General features: G+C 38.7%; 1 long non-coding RNA gene across 2 annotated transcripts in view; it reads right to left on the bottom strand.

The window, feature by feature from the left end:
* The window catches only part of LOC122729842, a 74305-nt gene that overhangs the window by 16005 nt on the left and 39686 nt on the right, over positions 1–18614 (bottom strand). The window contains exons 3-4 of one of the 2 annotated variants that reach the window (XR_006353361.1): positions 15758–15858; positions 4830–4959 (exon numbers count right to left, since the gene is read on the bottom strand). This is a non-coding gene — a long non-coding RNA (uncharacterized LOC122729842). Of the gene's footprint in view, positions 1–4829; positions 4960–15757; positions 15859–18614 lie in introns of those variants that run through there. The other variant, XR_006353360.1, reaches the window with a different exon arrangement.

Genomic DNA, 18614 nt, shown 5'->3' with positions numbered 1-18614 from the left:
ATTTAGTGACTTTTCCCACAGCATTCATTATTAAAGACAGGTTTTTTCCTGGCATATTGTTTTAAGATGTCAAGATGCTTTTAAAATCAGAACTTGGGATTTCCTTTTATACTAAGGGTTTGTAAGTGGTCTCACAATGATGATCATCTTTACACTGCCCAGCTGTTTCTCTATCATCCCAGACAAAACAGTTCTAGCCTTGGTAAGGTAGCTTTGCATTCTCAGCTTCTTGGGGGCAACAGTTCAAATATTTACCTTATTGCCTCCCCAAATGGCTCAAAACCAGACAAATCATCTTGAGGTGAAAAAAAAAAGAGCTTCTCAGAATAAAAACAAAAATCTTCTAACCACCTGCCAAGTTTGGATTAATGAGGCTGGCTCCTTGAATTCTATAATGGCCTCAAGAAGTATTATATCTGGATTCTCAGATGTCTGTTAAATATTAATCATGGTGAAGTGGCAATGCTAGAAAATTGGGTCAAGGCTGAATCCCTCTTACTAATCCATTCTGCTCCTTGTGGGTCCAGTACAGATTTTAAAGCCCTGATGTCCAGCAAAATCCTCAAGGTATGTCAAGACCCGTAGCTATGGAGCCAACTACTATAGGGCTACCTCCACTTTTTATCTACAGGAAAATCCTTCCCTCCAAATGGTGCCAGGCTGCCCAGACACAGGCAGTCAATAAGGCTCTCTAAATATTAGATTCTTTATTCATACAGATAAAGGACATCATAAAGGACCAGAGAATGCAAAAGGTCTCATGTTCAAGTAATCGGGACATATTAGTATTCTTCACTATACTCTAATCAAATCAACAGTCATTTATTGAGTGCTTCACATTGCGCTAAATACTGGGGACACAAAAGAAAGGCAAAGTGGTCTCAGCCCCCAAGGAGCTCACAGTCTAATAGGGGAAAAAATACATAGGAAAACTATGTACAAAAAAAAAAGATAAATACATGATAAATTGAAGATAATCAACAGAGGGAGAGAATTAAAGGAGCTTAGGCTTCTTGTAAAAGGTGAGATGTTAACTGGGACTTGAAAGAAGCCAGGAGGTGGAGATGATATGAGAGAGAGGTCCAGAGATGGGTGAAAATGTAAAAAGTTATTTGACAAGAGTCTAGATTACCAAGGACATAGTGGGGTATATATGGGGGGGGGGGGAGATGGAGTAAGGTATAAGAAACTGGAAAGGTATGAAGGGTTTTAAATGATAGGATTTTATATTTTTTAACTAAGCAGGATCTAGAATCCAAAAAGACTTTTGTTAACTCTGTTTTAAAGAAAAATATACATATGCAAATGACACTCTTGAATCACAGGGCAAATTGTCACAGAATATTTTTGAAAGATAGAATAATATGATTATTCTTATGGAGCAGGAGATTACTCTTATAGTAATGGGTTGGGTGGATCAGAGTGGGAAGAGGCTAGAACTGCAACAATCCAAAAGAGCTATAGCTAGGATGGTGACAGTGGGAAGGGAAATGAAGTAATAACAGACAAGAGAGGTTACATATTGGGAGGCATCTACATTTTCTCCTTTTGGAAGCTCATCCACGCCCACAGCTCCAACTGTTGCTTTAAGTGGAATGACTTCCAGAGAGTGTAGTCCTAGCTTTACTCTAGAGTACCAGTCTTACATCATATCCTTCAGTTAATAATGCTTACAGGCTTGTAAGTAACAGCACCTAGGGTCAAATTCCCCTTCTCATGCTTCTTACTACTTTGTGACTTTGGGCAGGTTGCTTAATGTCCCTCATTTAACTCATCGGTAAAATAAGGGGACCAGATTTGACAGCCTCTGGTCCCTCCCAGCTGTAAATATGATTCTACATTTAGGGGTTGGGGGGGGGCGGGCAGAGGAGAAAAAGTCCCAGAGCTAAACTAAGGAAGTGTCAGGGGAGAAAGCAGTCAACAGCATAGATGGTTGTAGAGACTGAATACTGGGGGAAAACTTTTGAATTTGACAATTAGGAGATTTGGGGTGGCCTCTGAGAATGCAACTCAATGGTGTGCAGTTTCTGAAGCCAGATTTCCAGGGGGTAAGGGGTGAATGAATGATAAGAGAAGGCAATAATCCTGGACTACTCTTTCAAGAAGATTTGTCAATTAAGAGGAAAACTGATGGGGGTGGGGCAGAGTTTGAGGTGTAGCAGAATGGAGGGTTGGTTTGTATTCAGGGATATAGAGGCATATTTGTACTGGCTGGGAAGGAGGCAGTAGATGATGAGGATAGGCTGAAGATTCAAAGATCCAGGGCAAGGGTTACCCTGGCAGGAGGAAAGGGTAGGCGATATGTCACAGAAAACCTTAAATCCCATTCGGCTGCCTTTTTTCTAATCCTCTCACACCTTACTCTCCTCCATGTAGTCTACAATCTTGGTTGTCCCCCTCAACAAAACACTCCATCTCCTGACTCTGTCCACTGTCACTGGCTGTTCCCTATGCCTAGAATGCCCTTTTTCCTCCTGACTTTCTTCAAATCTCAACTAAAATTACACCTTCTACAAACAGCCTTTTCCAGTCCCCCTTATTAGGGTAGCATTAGCAAGTGTCTCCTCTCCAAAATTATCTCCCATTTATCCTGGATATATACTGTTTCTACATAGATTTTTTTTTTTAATATTACTTCCACATTAGATTTAAAGCTTTATGAGGGCAAGGAGTGTTTTTGCCTTTCTTTGCATCCCCATTGCTTGGTACACTGCCTGAAACATATTTGTTGACTTAAATGGAAAAGACAGATCATCTGCTGAGAGAAAAAGAGCTAAAAGCAGAGATGGAGGCTTAAAGACACAAAACTATTAATATGCTAAAGTTTTAAAAACACTGACATGTTGTTAGTTATTATAACCTGGTGCATGACTGGGGGGATTATGTAAATCTGGAACACCAACACCACTGAAAACCATGAATAAAAAAAAAAGCTAATTTATTCCTCCATCCATAATGGAGTCAAGATTATAGCAATTTTCTTTGAAATCCACCTCTACCTATCAACTTCTTCAGAGTTTCACCAAAATAGGATACTTGGCTCTATACTAATCATATTAAATCACCTTTTGATGATTTCTACTTCCTTCCGATCACCTTACCCTCTGCCCATATCTTAAGTCTTCATTTTAAGAATGAAACTGATTGGGGCTGCTAGGTGGCATAGTGGATAAAGCACCGGCCCTGGAGTCAGGAGTACCTGGGTTCAGATCCGGACTCAGACACTTAACACTTACTAGCTGTGTGACCCTGGGCAAGTCACTTGACCCCAATTGCCTCACTTAAAAAAAAAAAAGAATGAAACTGAGGGGCAGCTAGATGGCACAGTGATAAAGCACTGGCTTTATCAGGAGGACATGAGTTCAAGTCCAGCCTCAGACAGTTGACACTTACTAGCTGTGTGACCCTGGGCAAGTCACTTAACCCCCATTGCCCCACCACCAAAAACAAACAACAACAACAACAAAGTTTGCTTTAAAAAAAAAATGAAACTGATTTATTGAATTTTGAAGAACGATGATATCCTTTGTCCTACCCCAACTCTAGTGAATCATATATAAAATCATATAAAGTCATACAATATGTATAAATGCGAAGTATCTCTGTGATCCTGTCATTTCGTGCCCTACATAATTGAATGTTTGTTACTCTACGGCATTCTGTTCTGAGATCCACCTTGGAGTTGTCTTTTTTTTTTTTTTTAAATAAACCTAAAAGCAGCAAGGATTGTGTTTGACTTGCTTCCTTCATAACTTGGTCTAGCTTCCTCCCTCCCCCACCCTCATAGGTAGACACTTAATAAGTACAAGGACAACAAATTTTACAGGATTGTATGGTGTCTTACTGAAAAGTATACAGAAAGAACTGTGTGGGCTTTGTTGGCTCTGTTAAGAGAGGTAGGTCATCCTAGGTCTTTGGGATATTACATGTGGTATATTGAATTATTATAAGATGCAGGGCACTTGGTTCTTGTAGTCACAACATCCCATTTCCAAAGCCAACAATTCTGGTTTTGATAATATCTTTTAGGAAGAATAACAATAAGGTTATATTTCAGCTGGACTTGAGTGGGATGTAGTATCCATTTGGCAACATGAAACAGGATTTTTCCAACACTCATTTCCTATTGGCAGGAAATTATCCTCATTACAGTACTAGGTTCATCCATCAAAAACCAGTCCTCTTGGCACAAGATCTCTTCTTGGGTTTTCTGGACCCTTACCTTTGAAACATTTGAAAGTGTGGTTTTGAGAAAGCACCGTGGGCCATTAAAAAAAAATTATAATACCTTCTCTCTGGGTCTCAGGATTACCTTCTGTAAAATGATAGAGCTTTTAGAATTAGATCTCCAAGACCATTTCTAGCCCCCACCAAATGTTGTGATTCTATTTTTTATAATGCCAAATTAATATTAAATTACAACCCTTTTACCCAGAGAGCCCATTGCTAGGCAGGTATATACCCGAAGTAAGTCAAAGAGAGAAAGGTCTCATGTACACCAAAATATTTGTGACTGTTTTTGGTAGCAACAAAGATCTGAAAACAGAGTAAATGATCATCTACTACAGCTGGGGATGACTAAACAAACTGTTGTGTGGCAACATAATGGAATATCACCGGAATGTAAGACACAATGACTATGGAGAACACAGAGGAAGAGGGGAAGACTGGTGCAAAGTTATATAAGCAAAACCAGAAAAATGACATATACCATGAAACCAAATGCTACGGAGTTAATAATAATAACAAGTGCTTTATTATTATCTCATTTAATCTTCACACCCGCCCTGGGAGGTAGGTGCTATGATGATAATATCCATTTTACAGATGAGGAAACGGAGGCAAACAGGTTAAGTGACTTGCCCAGGGTCACACAGCTAGAAAGTGTCTGAGGCCCCATTTGAACTCAGGTCTTCCTGATTCCAGGCCCAGTGCTTCAGCTGTTGCTTCACCTACCTACTGATAATCATAATAACAATTAGGCTTCCTCCTGAAGAAGAGAGGAGAAGACATACTTCCCTCCCCCCTTTGGAAAAGTGGGGAACTATGGGTATAAAACATGACATATATTATCATATTTGGTTAATAGTTTGGTTAGTTTCATTGAATTATTTTCCCCCTTCTTTCTTTTTTCCTCTTTCCTAGAATAGTTCTCTGGGGAGGGGAAGCAGGGATATATTTAGAAATGAAGGTGATATAAAAATAAGCTGTCAATAAAAACTTATTAAAAGAAAAAAGACTATAAAGTTTTCACTTTTATGGGAAAAAGTCTACTAAAATGACTTGACTATACTACTAGTCTACGCTACACAATGGCCACCTTCAGCACTGAAAAATCCCTTAGGGTCCCTCTCTGCCCTCTAAAGTCTTCAATCGTGAGAAACCAAGAAACACTCAGTCAGCCTTAAGCAGGCCAAGGCCACCATCTCCTAATCCTATAATCTCCTCCTCTATTTAGGCAAAACTACTCTCCCTGGGCCCAAGACATGTGCATGATCCTATGCCTTCTCCACAAGGAATAATTTCCTAGTTATAAAGGGTAGAACCATGGAAGATTTCAATAAGTTGTACACCTCTGGCATGCACAGCCCATATCCTTTGACCAATGGAAGAACCTATTTTAAAGAGTCTCCCAAGTAGTACCAACACTCAAGTATCATTTATTAAAAACCTACTCGGGGCCAGGCACTACTGATTGGTCAGGATACCAGTTTTATAGTTTTCTGGACATCCATATCCATGCTTATCCATGAATGACTTGGGAAAGCATTGTATGAAGAAAAGGGGAAAAGAAATAGGTAGGCAAGAATATGTGATGTCACTCCATCCATCCCAGATCCCAACCTACTTCATATAACTTTGTAGCTAGATCTTACAGAGGTGCCTGAGGCTCAGAGAGATGAAGTGACTTGTTTACCTGACTCGAAATGCAGCACTCTCATGCTACCTATTTTATAAGCAAACTTACAACCTAATGTTTTCCGTACTAGAATCATCATAAGTTCAAAACCCATTCTCAATGGGAGTTTCAATTCTCCCAAGCACCATGTCCCTTACTGTCTGAAGGCTACTGCTTATGCTATCTCCTCTGATTCAAAGGAATCTATATGTAAGTGAGCTGCTTCTAATCTCCGCACCACTTAGCTGTAAACCCCAAGTTCCTAGCAAAGTTATAGAATTATGTAATATTTGTAATCTAACAACCTGTTGTTCTGAAGGTAAAATGACCATGAGTTTGAATGCATTTTGACTGAATTCAGCCACTAACACTCTTCTTGTACATATTTTATTTGTTTAGAAATGAGAAATTAAATCAGACAGCCCTGATTAAAGTCAGCCATGAGAACCTCTACTCTTTTTTTTTTTTTTTTGCAGGGCAATGGAGGTTAAGTGACTTGCCCAGGGTCACGCAGCTAGTGTCAAGTGTCTGAGGCTGGATTTGAACTCAGGTACTCCTGCATCCAGGGCCGGTGCTTTATCCATTGGGCCACCTAGCTGCCCCCGAGAACCTCTACTCTTAATATTGTTCAATACAAATGAATGTGCAGTTTTTTAAAAAAAAAAAAACCCAGTAATATCCAAGGTTTTATTTCTCTCACTTCTTACTTGGTTTTTGGAGTTTAAAGAGCTATGATTTAGCTATAAATTTCTGCAATGGGATCTCTCTGTGTAAACCTCTTCTACGACAATATACATGAAATTAAATTAGCACCTGCCTACATAATCACTTGCAGTCACCTCTAAGTATCCTTTTTTTTTTTTTTTTAGTGAGGCAATTGGGGTTAAGTGACTTGCCCAGGGTCACACAGCTAGTAGGTGTTAAGTGTCTGAGGCCAGATTTGAACTCACGTACTCCTGACTCCAGGGCTGGTGCTCTATCCACTGTGCCACCTAGCTGCCCCCAGCTCTAAGTATCCTTAACCCCCTCACCCACACCCCATCATTACTAGGACTGGATTGAATTCTCCAAATGTAATAGGTAAAAAAACCAAACCAAAACAAACAATCCCACAGCTATTTCTTGGGGGAATGAACCATCCTTGAATGTAGAACTCCCCCAAAATAATTAAAGAGCTCTTCAAGCCAAAGGTTAAAAGTACCAATCTCAATCACCACTACCTGTCTTGTGTCTTGCCGACACCTGAACAGAAACTGAAAATCAGCCCTAAAAGCCCCCTCAAATTCATTTGCAGGACATGAGTGGGAAGTTTTAAGAATGCCATGACATCATAGCACAAATTCTTTAAGCAGCTTATATAACAAAGGGACAGGAGGAAGACACATATTGAGGGACCAAATGGTGACACCTTTAGCATGGTTACCTTAATCATGCTATGATTATCATATCCATTTTACAGATGAGGAAACTGGGGCAAACAGAGGTTAAGTGACTTGCCCTGGGTCACACAGCTAGTAAGTGTCTGAGGCCCCATTTGAACTTGGGTCTTTCTTATTCCAGGCCCAGGCCCAAGGATGGAGGATGGACCTTCTTCCCTACCAGAATTTTAAGAACATGACAGACCAGCCAGTTGAGGTTGATAATGAATGCTTAAAGAGGTCTTCAAGTAAAGGCTAAATGATCATACCAATACATATGAACATATCTCTGTGCAAAGAAAAGGTAGGTAGCTTATGAAACTGAATTTCCGGGGGCAGCTAGGTGGTGCAGTGGATAGAGCACCGGCCCTGGAGTCCGGAGTACCTGGGTTCAAATCTGGCCTCAGACACTTAACACTTACTAGCTGTGTGACCCTGGGCAAGTCACTTAACCCCAATTGCCTCACTAAAAAAAAAAAAAAAGTTGTATGAAACTGAATTTCCACTAGGTAAAGCTTAAATGTTGTTGCTGTCATCCTGATTTGGCCATGTGCCCTTGTGATCTTTCTTGCATTCTCTTCTGTGCATTTTAAAAAATGATTCATCAACATCTTTTTCTTTCTTTTGTTCCTTTTGCAAATGATGCCTCTAATACAAAGGAAGTGTACAAAGAGCTGGTGGTAGGGACAGGAAGACCTCGGACATTATGATGACATATGACTGGATGACTGGGTGAATTATCAGTTTTCAGTACAAAGGAAACTATAAGTTTTACCTAACATCTCTGTATAAGACTAAAAGTTACGGAGAAGGTGCCAATTTACACTGGCAGGAGCTTTCTCATCCAAAATTACCCTATATTAATGAGATTACAAGTCTCAATCAATATTTCATAGATAAAGTAGGTACCTTGAGTAAGGTAAAACAAAGAAGAAAGTAAACCTTAAGCACCTTTACCGAACTTGAATACAATTGAATACAACATGGCGTTGTAGTAAGACTTGGTTTGTAATCACAAAGTGAAAATGAATTGCTTCTCACAATAATACAAAGGTCCTTTGGAAAAATACTTTGGGATGTGGAGAACAGATGCAAAATGCATGTCGTCCCTCTCTTCCTCAAAGAGATGAGGGACTGTGTATAATATGGAGGGCTGCATATATGTCAAGATCAGTCCAAGAATTAGTTAGTTAATTTAGCTAGGCTGCTTCTCACCCCTGCCTAGTTTCATTTTTTACTGTTAAAGGGATAGCTTGCTGGATAGGGCAGGGGAAAACTGACTCTGGGAAAGTCACTTAACCTTGGTTGCCTCAGTTCTCCCTCATCTATAAATCTATAAAATGAGCTGGAGAAGGAAATGGCAAACCACTAGAGTATCTTTGCCAAGAAAATCCCAAATGGAGAGAGAGAAAGAGAGAGACAGAGAGGAGATCCCATGACAATGTCCTTTTTCTAAATTTCTAAATACCTTCATTTCCATTCCACCATCACTACCCCAGTCCAGGTCCTCATTACCTTTCACCTTCACTATTACAATATTTCCCAACTTGTCTCTGTCTCTAATCATTTTCCTGCAATCTATCCAGCTGGCCAGGTGTACTATCTTAAAATATTACTTTCATCATGCCCTTTCGTCCTCCCCTACTCCCACCCCCCTGGGAAAAAACATTTAGTGACTCCCAACTGCCTATAGGCCGAAATCCAAATTCCTTAGCCTGGCATTGACAGCACTCCAAAATCTATCCCCAACTGACCTTTCTAGTCTTCTCACTTACTAGTCCACTATAAAAACTATTTACTCCAGCCTAACTAGTTTATTCACTGTTCCCTAAGTATGCATGACACTTTCTCACCTATGCACCTCTACCCTTTGGATCTTTCCAACCCCATTTACAATGAGGCCCTTCACCCTTTATAATTCTTATCTTTAAAGAAACAGTTCAAATCTCCTATCTCCCACAAGGCCTTTGTGACCAAGTACCTCAAAGTGACCTCTCCTTCTACCAAATCCCAACGCCACTGACTCTATGAACTATTCATTAAGCATTTATTCATCACCTAGAGAGTCATGTTTTGAGAAAGAGGTTATGTGCCCCATTTCCCCAGTGAAGTTATTGGTTCCTTGATACATTCTCTGTACTTCTTACAACTTGTATTCTGGGGAAAGAGAAGATGCTTAGTATAAGTATATTTTAATTAAGATAAATTAACCAGTGCCCGTATTACCCAAGAAGTCTTTGAACAGTTGTTGTTGTTGTTGTTGTTGTTTTTAATAAGAGATATGTTCAGGGGCGGCTAGGTGGTGCAGTGGATAAAGCACCAGCCCTGGATTCAGGAGTACTTGAGTTCAAATCCGGCCTCAGACACTTGACACTTACTAGCTGTGTGACCCTGGGCAAGTCACTTAACCCCCATTGCCCCACAAAAAAAAAAAAGAGAGATATGTTCATAGTCAAACTCAGTTTTTGTTCTCTTACCTTCCAGAAGAGTTGTCTAAATAGATAGCTCTATTTCGTCATCAGCCGACAGACAAGCCCCAAATGCCACCAAAGGACTCTTCTACTCTTATCAAACTTGCACTAGCAAACTCTTTTCTCTGCCTTTGTGAGGACAAACCAAAATTATAAGCTTCCACCCTCAGACTTACTGGTCTGTGCAATTAGAGGATCAGAATTAGATTTGACCCCTTCACCAGCCTCAGTTCTTCCCCGAGCCAGACTCCCAATTTGCTTCAAATCAAATTATGCACATTTGTAATAAAAACTCATTTTCCCTGGGCTCCCTCATTTTCATCAAAACCTTATTTAGAAGGAGGCAGGGTTTCTTAGTTACTTGTGGCCAATAGGCCAAAAAGCCTCCCAATCCCTCAACAAGAAGAGAAATACAGTCTCTTAGTGGTTTATAAAACCCCTCCTTTTAGATCTGACCAAAAGGATATTTCTTTTTTCTTCCTGTTGTGGCAACCCTGCCAATCTCTTTTTTTTTCCCTCCGCTTCAGTAACCCAAGAGAGGAAGTTTCATGCAGGGGTCACGTCAACAGAGCAAGTAAACAAAGATGCTAGGTTTCTGGGCCAGTGTCTGGGTTCCCTTTGCCCTCTTAGTAGACAGTCCATTTAGGGATAAGATTATAACATAATTTAACTTTCCCAACATTTCAGAGAAGGCAAAAGCCTGAGTTTTGTTTTCAACACAAGAGATGAGAGGCAGTGCTCTTCAGTTTCCATCACCAAATGGGGTATTAGACACCTCCATAGGCAGGCACTACCTGGAGGGGATGTCATAGCAAAGATCATTTGGGGTGGAAGGGAGAAAAAATAAATACTTATTAATTAAAAAAATGAATTTTAAAAAGAGATCTATTGGGAGAAGGAGTGTAATAGATAGGAAGGCTGATACCTGGGAAAGATCAACCCAATCTATTATCTGGTCTTCATTTGTATAGATTCATAAATTCAACATTATGTATTCACCCAGCCCTAGGAAATTGATTTACACTAACCAAACTCAGAAGTGGCTGGTTTATAAACTACAATGCCTAATAATTTTACAAGGAGGAAATATACCTTTATTAATACTTAGAGAACTTTTGTGTCCATTATGCATGGCACACTTTTTTTGTTATTAAGGTTCCTGGGAGGTAATAGTATTAGCAGCTGCAACAACAAACATTTATCTAAATCTCAGAGGTTTTCAACACGTTTTAGGTAGAACTGGTCCAGCCATTCTGGAAAACAATTTGGAACTATGCCCACTTTGCATGCATATCTTTTGACCCAGCAATATCACTACTGGGTCTGTATCCCAAAAAGATCACAGAAGAGGGAAAAGGACCTATCTGTACAAAAATATTTATAGCGGCTCTTTTTGTGAAGGCAAAGAATTAGAAATGGAGGGGATGCCTGTCAATTAGGGAAGAGCTGAAGAAAATGTGGTATATGACTGGGATGGAATATGAGCATGATGGCTTCATAAAAACCTGGGAAGACTATGAACTGATGCAATGTGAAGTGAGGTGAACCAGGAGATCATGGTACACAATATCAGCAATATTGTAACAATGATCAACTTTGAATGACTTCGCTACTCTGATCAAGACAATGATTCAAGGCAATTCCAAAGGAGCCATGAAGAAAAATACTAGCTACCTCCAGAGGGAGAATGGATGAACCCTACATGCAGGTTGAAGCTCCTTTTTTTCCACTTTCTTTATGTTTCTTGCTTTTAATTTTTTTGGTGGCATAGTTAATATGGATATATAAGTTTTACATGACTTTAAATGTATAATTGATATATTACTTGAAGGGAGGGAAGGAGAGAACTTGGAACTCAATTTTTAATAAAAGAATATCAAAGTATTTTACATATGCCATACATATATTTTCCATTTGAGGAAAGTCAGACCTAGAAAATTAAGAGACTGATCTAAGGTCAAATATCATCATCATAGCCAGCATTTATATAATACTTTTAACTTTTATAAAGTGCTTTACAAATCTTATTTTATCTTTACAAAATCTCTGGGAGTTAGGAGCTATTATTAGTCTCATTTACAATTGAAGAAAGTGAGACAGACAATAGTTAAGTGACTTGCCCAGGGTCATACAGCCAGAATCTGTCAGAAGTGGCTCTTGAATACAAATTCTCCTGACTTTCAGGCCTGCTCTCCATCCATTGCACCATATTGCATCTGATACAGGTGGGGGAGAAAACCCCATGTTGGTATTGAGCCCTGCATCTGAAGCTTCTGGCCAATGTGAGTCACTTTCTCTCATCATAGACCGCTGCTGCCACCAAATGTCAACAGGCAATCACAACTTCATGAAACTCATAACTAGGTTTATTACAAGAGAAATGAACACTCATGTGAAACCCAAAGAGTTCATGATCCATATGGAAATCTGCCTTTTTATAACAGTAAGACCAAGGGGGAAGAAACAAATCTCTACCTAAAAGGCTGTGGCATGGAAGGGGGAAAGGTGCAATAAAGGTGGGAAAAGGATAAAACTCCTCTCCTTCAGGGAGTATAAGACATATTCTTTTCCCTTGGCAACTGCCAGACTATGAAGATAGGATGGTGTGCTTATCTACACAGGTCCCAGGTACACAAGCCTAGTGCAGACTGTCTGGTGATTGTTGGCTCCCAAGAACACATAGGGAGTTAGTTCAGTTTGGGAAGCAAACACCAAACTATGTCAGCTTGGAGTGAGGGGCGGGGGAGGGAATTTTGTCCTTGACATTCAGGGCCTCCTGCATGTTCTGAGTCCAGTGATTCTGGAAAATATGGCACCTCAAAAATGTAAGTGCAGGGGACCCCTTAACATTCCTTAACACTCTAATGAGATAGCAATGATATTTTTAAACATTACCTTAAAATACGTGTGTGTGTGTGTGTGTGTGTGTGTGTGTGTGTGTATGAGTTTGGTTGATACTAGACTGATCTTAATTTAACTACATTATTTTATAATTGTGAGTCCATATCTAAGTAAAAGAGTTAGTCAGATGAGACAAAGCTGGATTAGCACCTGAAGAGCAGAAGACCCATGAATGTGAGTTCCCCCAACTTGAGGATTGGGGAGGTATTTTGTAAGTTATCCAAGTGGGAAATTAGAAAATAAATAAGTGGAACTGAACCTTGGGCTGGGAGTTAAAGAGTTTGGGGTGGAGAAAATGAAGAGAAGATAGGATAACTAGTTCAAGAACCAGGTGACAACTCATCAATTAGGGAATGGCCAAAACAAACAATGGTCCATGAATGTAATAACACACTACTGTGTCATAAAACACAGTGATAAAGGGTACAGTTTCAGAGAAATCTGAGAAGACTTGCATCAACTGATGTAAATTGAAGTGAGCAAAACTAGGAGAACAATTTATACAATGACAACAGTATTGAAAAAACAAATCATTTTGAAAGACTTAAAAACTCTGATAAACACAATGACCCAACAGGATTTCAGAGGACCCATAAGGAAACTACTCACCTCCTGATGGAGAGCAGGATGAGATATATATTGGGGACAAGGCCAATTAGGGGATTTGGTTTACTTGACTATGCATATTAGAGTCAGCTGTGTGGCTCAATGAATAGAACACAATAGAACATAGATAATGTTAATATGCGGTTTTCTAAGTTAATATGAGGGTAGCTATGTGACCCAGTGGATGGAACATTGGGCCTGAAGTCAAGAAGACTCATTTTCCTAAGTTAAAATTTAGCCTTAGACACTTACTAGCTATGTGATCCAGGACAAGTCACCTAACCTCAGTATGGCTCAATTCTTTTACCTATAAAGTAGGTTTAATAATAGCACTCAACTTCAAGGGTTGCTCTATGGATAAAATGAGATAATACTTATAAATTGCTTTGAAAATCTTAGTATACAAATACTAGTTGTTACTATTATTTTTGCTTCTTACACTAGACTTGTTTTTCCATTTTTCTTTCAATGAGGGAAATGTAAGAAGGGGAACAAAAGATTATTAATTTTTAAAAATTTAAATGAAAAATAATAAAAGAATCAGGTGGCTACTTTAGAGGGTAATTTCCATAGAATGTAGATACTATTGCTTGAGGCCAGGAAAAAAAAAAGAAATAGTTGCATAAGAATTATGGAATGTAGAGAGAATCAGTTGACTTGAGGCTAAAAACTACTTGGAACTATGAAAAGACATGTTGTCTTATACCCCAACAATCATCACATAATAGCAAGCAGATTTTGTACTCTAACTAGAAGGGTTTGTGAGATGTTTGTGACCCCCACACAGAGGTAGATATCTAGAAGCATTGAACCAGACTTCGATTAAAAAGTAAAAGATAACCCACATGTACAAAAATATTTATAGCTGCTCTTTGTGGTGGCAAAGAACTGGAAATTGAGAGGATGCCCATCAATTGGGGAACGGCTGAGTAAGTTGTGGTATATGAATGCAAATTAATACTATTGTGCTATAAGAAACGATGAGCAGGCAGATTTCAGAAAAACCAGGAAAGACTTCCGTGAATTGATGCTGAGTGAATGAGCAGAACCAAGAGAACATTGTACACAGTATCAACAACATTATGTGATATTCAACTGGGATAGACTTAGCTCTTCTTAGCAATACAATGATCAAAAACAATGCCTAGGGGCAGCTAGGTGGCGCAGTGGATAGAGAACCGGCCCTGGATTCAGGAGTACCTGAGTTCAAATCCGACCTCAGACACTTGACATTTACTAGATGTGTGACCCCAGGCAAGTCACTTAACCCCCATTGCCCTGCAAAAACAAAAACAAAAACAAAAACAAAAACAAAAAACAAACCAATGCCTAAAGACTCATGATGGAAAATGCCCTACACATCCAGAAAAAGAACTATGGAGTCTGAATGCAGATTGAAGGATGCTATTTTTACCTGGGGTGTTGTCTTGTGTTTTTTTCCCTTTTGTTCTGATTCTGCTTTTACAACATGACTAATGTAAAAATATATTTAACATGATTGTAATGTATAACCTATATTAGACTGATTGCTGGTTTGGGAAGGGGAGAGGGAAGGGAGAGGCTGAGAGAAAAATTTGGAACTCAAAATCTTACAAAAGTGAAAGTTGAAAACTATCTTTACATGTAATTGGAAAAAAAATAAAGAAAAAAAAAAGGTTAAAGATAAAAGGCCACTCGGCCACTCACTCCTCCTTACACCCAGAGATGGTAGTGATGGGACTGGGACAACCAATGCAATTTGGCCCTCACATAGGGAAAGACTTCTATTGGCAGATACCTGATGAAAACTGTCACACACCAATATTTCAAGTTTTTCCTTGTTGGCTTGGTCTAAATAATCTCTTTAGTTTCAATAAAAATGACTCTTGTTTTTTTAAACTCACACTTCAGATTTCATATATGTATGTAGTCATGTGGATATATATGTGTAGGTAGGTATATGTATATGTATACGTGTGTATATATGTATATCATATATAAATTACACATATAATATAATACCACATATAAATTACATATTATAGATATTACATATATACAAATACATAAATATATGAATTAGGAAATACATTTAAAAAAATAAATCTAACTGGTAATGGAGAATAATATGTTGAAAACAAAACCTTACTGTTTTATTCAGGTTTTTGGTCTTCCTATTAAGTATATGTGTGTGTGTGTGTGTGTGTGTGTGTGTGTGTGTGTGTCCTACAGTAAATTAGATCTAGTGAATAAAATAACCAAATCATCATTGACTTTTCTGACATAGCTACATACCTGAACTTTGAGAAAGCAGTGATTTCACCGGTATGCCTCCCTCCACATTTGTTAGTGGTCTTGTTTTAAAAAAAAGGAATTGCCTGGTGGCCCATGTCCTGGGGATAAGGCCTGGTGCATCAAGCTAAGCCTGACCCTGAAGTCATGGCATCATTGTTCACTAATTCAAATGCTTAGTAAAAACCTACCAGAACTTGTGCTCTGTTGGCATTTGCTAGAACCCAAGGTCACCTCCACACCACAATGGGGCTTCAGAATAGGTCTTTAATCGAGAAACTGCAAAATTAATCTGGAAAAACAAATAAATCTGTTTAAAATACATGTGAAATGTTCACTTCCACCTCTCCTTTAGTTTTAAAGGTTATAGCTTTATCCTATCTTATATATCCTTCATCCCCCATCCCCCTAACGCATATAGTTAGTAGGCACTAAAACATTTGCTAAATAAATATAAAGGGGGCGGCTAGGTGGCACAGTAGATAAAGCACCGGTCCTGGATTCAAATCCGGCCTCAGACACTTGAAACTTACTAGCTGTGTGACCCTGGGCAAGTCACTTAACCCCCATTGCCCCACAAACAAAACAGAACAAAATTTAAATAAATATAAAAGGACAAGAAGGCTATTTTTGAAAAATTTTGAAGTTAATGAGTTCTTCTTAATTGACTGACCTAAATCTACTCTAATAACTGGGCATCTCTTGATATATTTAATATAAATTACTGCAAAAGGCAAGATGCCCCCAAATTCATAATTGTGTATATGTTTTTCCTCTTTGGATGGATGCCTTTTCTTATCCAACAGCTCAAACATGTACTAATATGATAATAACTCTAAACACCTATCCACTTACTTGTGCATAGAAAATAATGATTCATGGCAGACAATATTCCAATGGACCCATGATCTAACCCTACATCAGGCTGGCCTCTAGTCATGTCTGCCTTTAACCCTCAGACATCTTGTGTCAACTCTCCCTCAGCTTTAGAGTTCTAGAACTATAACCAAATTAATATCTACTCACCATCCCTATGTTAATCTACTCACTATCCCAATGTCTTTCCAAAACAAAATACCCCTCCCAAATAACCACTCCTCTACATATAGTTTTCCCTTGTTAGAACACAAGGCAGGGGTTGTCTTCACTGTGGTATCTGTATCTCCATTATCTCAATATTAGTCTTCCCTCCCAAGGCCCGGATCACAACCCTGAGCAGTTCACATTCCGTCAGACTCCAGTAGGGGCCCACCCAATGTACTACAATGTACTACAGGCTATGTCTCTATAATCACTAGCTGCTGATACATGACTAGGCTGGTTCCTCTCACTTTTTTGGGCATGCATGTCATCTGTGATATCTTATTTTTAATTTTTTTCCTTACTTAATTTTTTTTATGTATAAGGTATTTTATTTTTTCCGTTACATGTAAAGATAGTTCTCAACTTTTGTTTATACAAGCTTTACAATTTCAGATTTTTCTCCCTCCCTCCCCACTCCCCTAGACAGCAGGTAATCTGATATAGGTTATATCTATATATCTATATACATATAGATGTATATATATATATACACACATAATAACATTAATCCTATTTCTGCATTAATCCTGTTGCAAGAGAAAAAATCAGAGCAGTGATGCAAAACCTCAAAATAGAAAAAAAACCAACAGCACCCAAAAAAAAAGAAATAGTATGGTTCAATCAGCATCTATACTCCACAGTTCTTTTTTTTTTTTTCTTGGATTTGGAGATCCTCTTCTATCATGAGTTCCCTGGAACTCTTCTGTACCATTGCATTGGTGAGAAGAATATAGTCCATCACAGTAGGTCAACACTCAATGTTGATGATACTGTGTACAATGTTCTTCTGGTTCTGCTCATCTCACTCATCATCAGCTCACGTAAGACCCTCCAGGTTTCTCTGAACTCCTCCTGCTCATCATTTCTTACAGCACAATAGTATTCCATTGCTTACTTAATTTTTTAAAAGTAATAAACATTTTTACTTTCAAGTTTCAGGTTTCAAATTTTATCCCTCCTTCCCTCCCTCTCCTACCCTCTCCCTGAGGCAATAAACAATCAGAGATAGGTTATACATGTGTGATTATGTAAAACATTATAATATTAGTAATTTTGTACAAGAAAACTTGAATAAAAGAAAAAATGACTGAAAAATAGCATGCTTTAGTCTACATTCAATCATCATCCGTTCTTTCTTTGGAGGTGGATAGTCTGCTCCATCGCTAGTCCTTTGGGATTGTCTTGGATCATTGTATTGCTGAGAATAGTTAAGTGATCCATAGTTCTTCATCAAACAATATTGCTGTCACTGTGCACGACGTTCTGGTTCTCTGCTAACTTCACTGTATATCAGTTCATACATGTCTTTACAGACCTTTCTGAAATCATCCTGCCTGTCATTTTTTATAGCACAATAAATAGTCCATCACCATCATATACCAAAGCTTGTTTAGCTATTCCCCAATTGATAAGCATTCCTTTGATTCTAATTCTTAGCCACTACAAAGAGCTGCTAAAGTATTTTTGTCCAAATAGGTTTTTATATCTTTTAAATCACTTGTTGCTCAGAATTTATGATTCAGAATTCCCTGCAGCCTATTTCAGTCCATCATGCATCTCTCCACTGGTATTTGAATGACCTACAGATCTGATGCCTCAAACCATGTGGTATTCCATGACTTATAGCCATAACAAATCACCAGAAGAACAATAATGTTAAAAAGATGGGGTTTTATTTCAGGAACAGCTGGAATCACAGAAGTGTTGCTCAAGTTTCCCAAATGAGATCTCTTCTGTTCTCTTCCTCCTATTCAGTTCTGGGCCCAATTCACTATCTGACAACAATTTTTAACCACATTAAGCCTTTAGGGCTAACCCTGTAGATGAACTCATGGGCCAGCTTCATAGGTGTCCATTCAACTTACTCTAGACAAAAGTTAAGTCACCACCTACATTAAGTTAAAAGTTATTGGGGCAGCTAGGTGGCGCAGTGGATAGAGCACTGGCCCTGGAATCAGGAGTACC

Source organism: Dromiciops gliroides, chromosome 5 (assembly GCF_019393635.1).
Source record: "Dromiciops gliroides isolate mDroGli1 chromosome 5, mDroGli1.pri, whole genome shotgun sequence".
Classification (NCBI taxonomy): domain Eukaryota; kingdom Metazoa; phylum Chordata; class Mammalia; order Microbiotheria; family Microbiotheriidae; genus Dromiciops; species Dromiciops gliroides.
The sequence above is the reverse complement of the archived record's forward strand: the minus strand, read 5'-3'. Positions and strand labels throughout refer to the sequence as shown.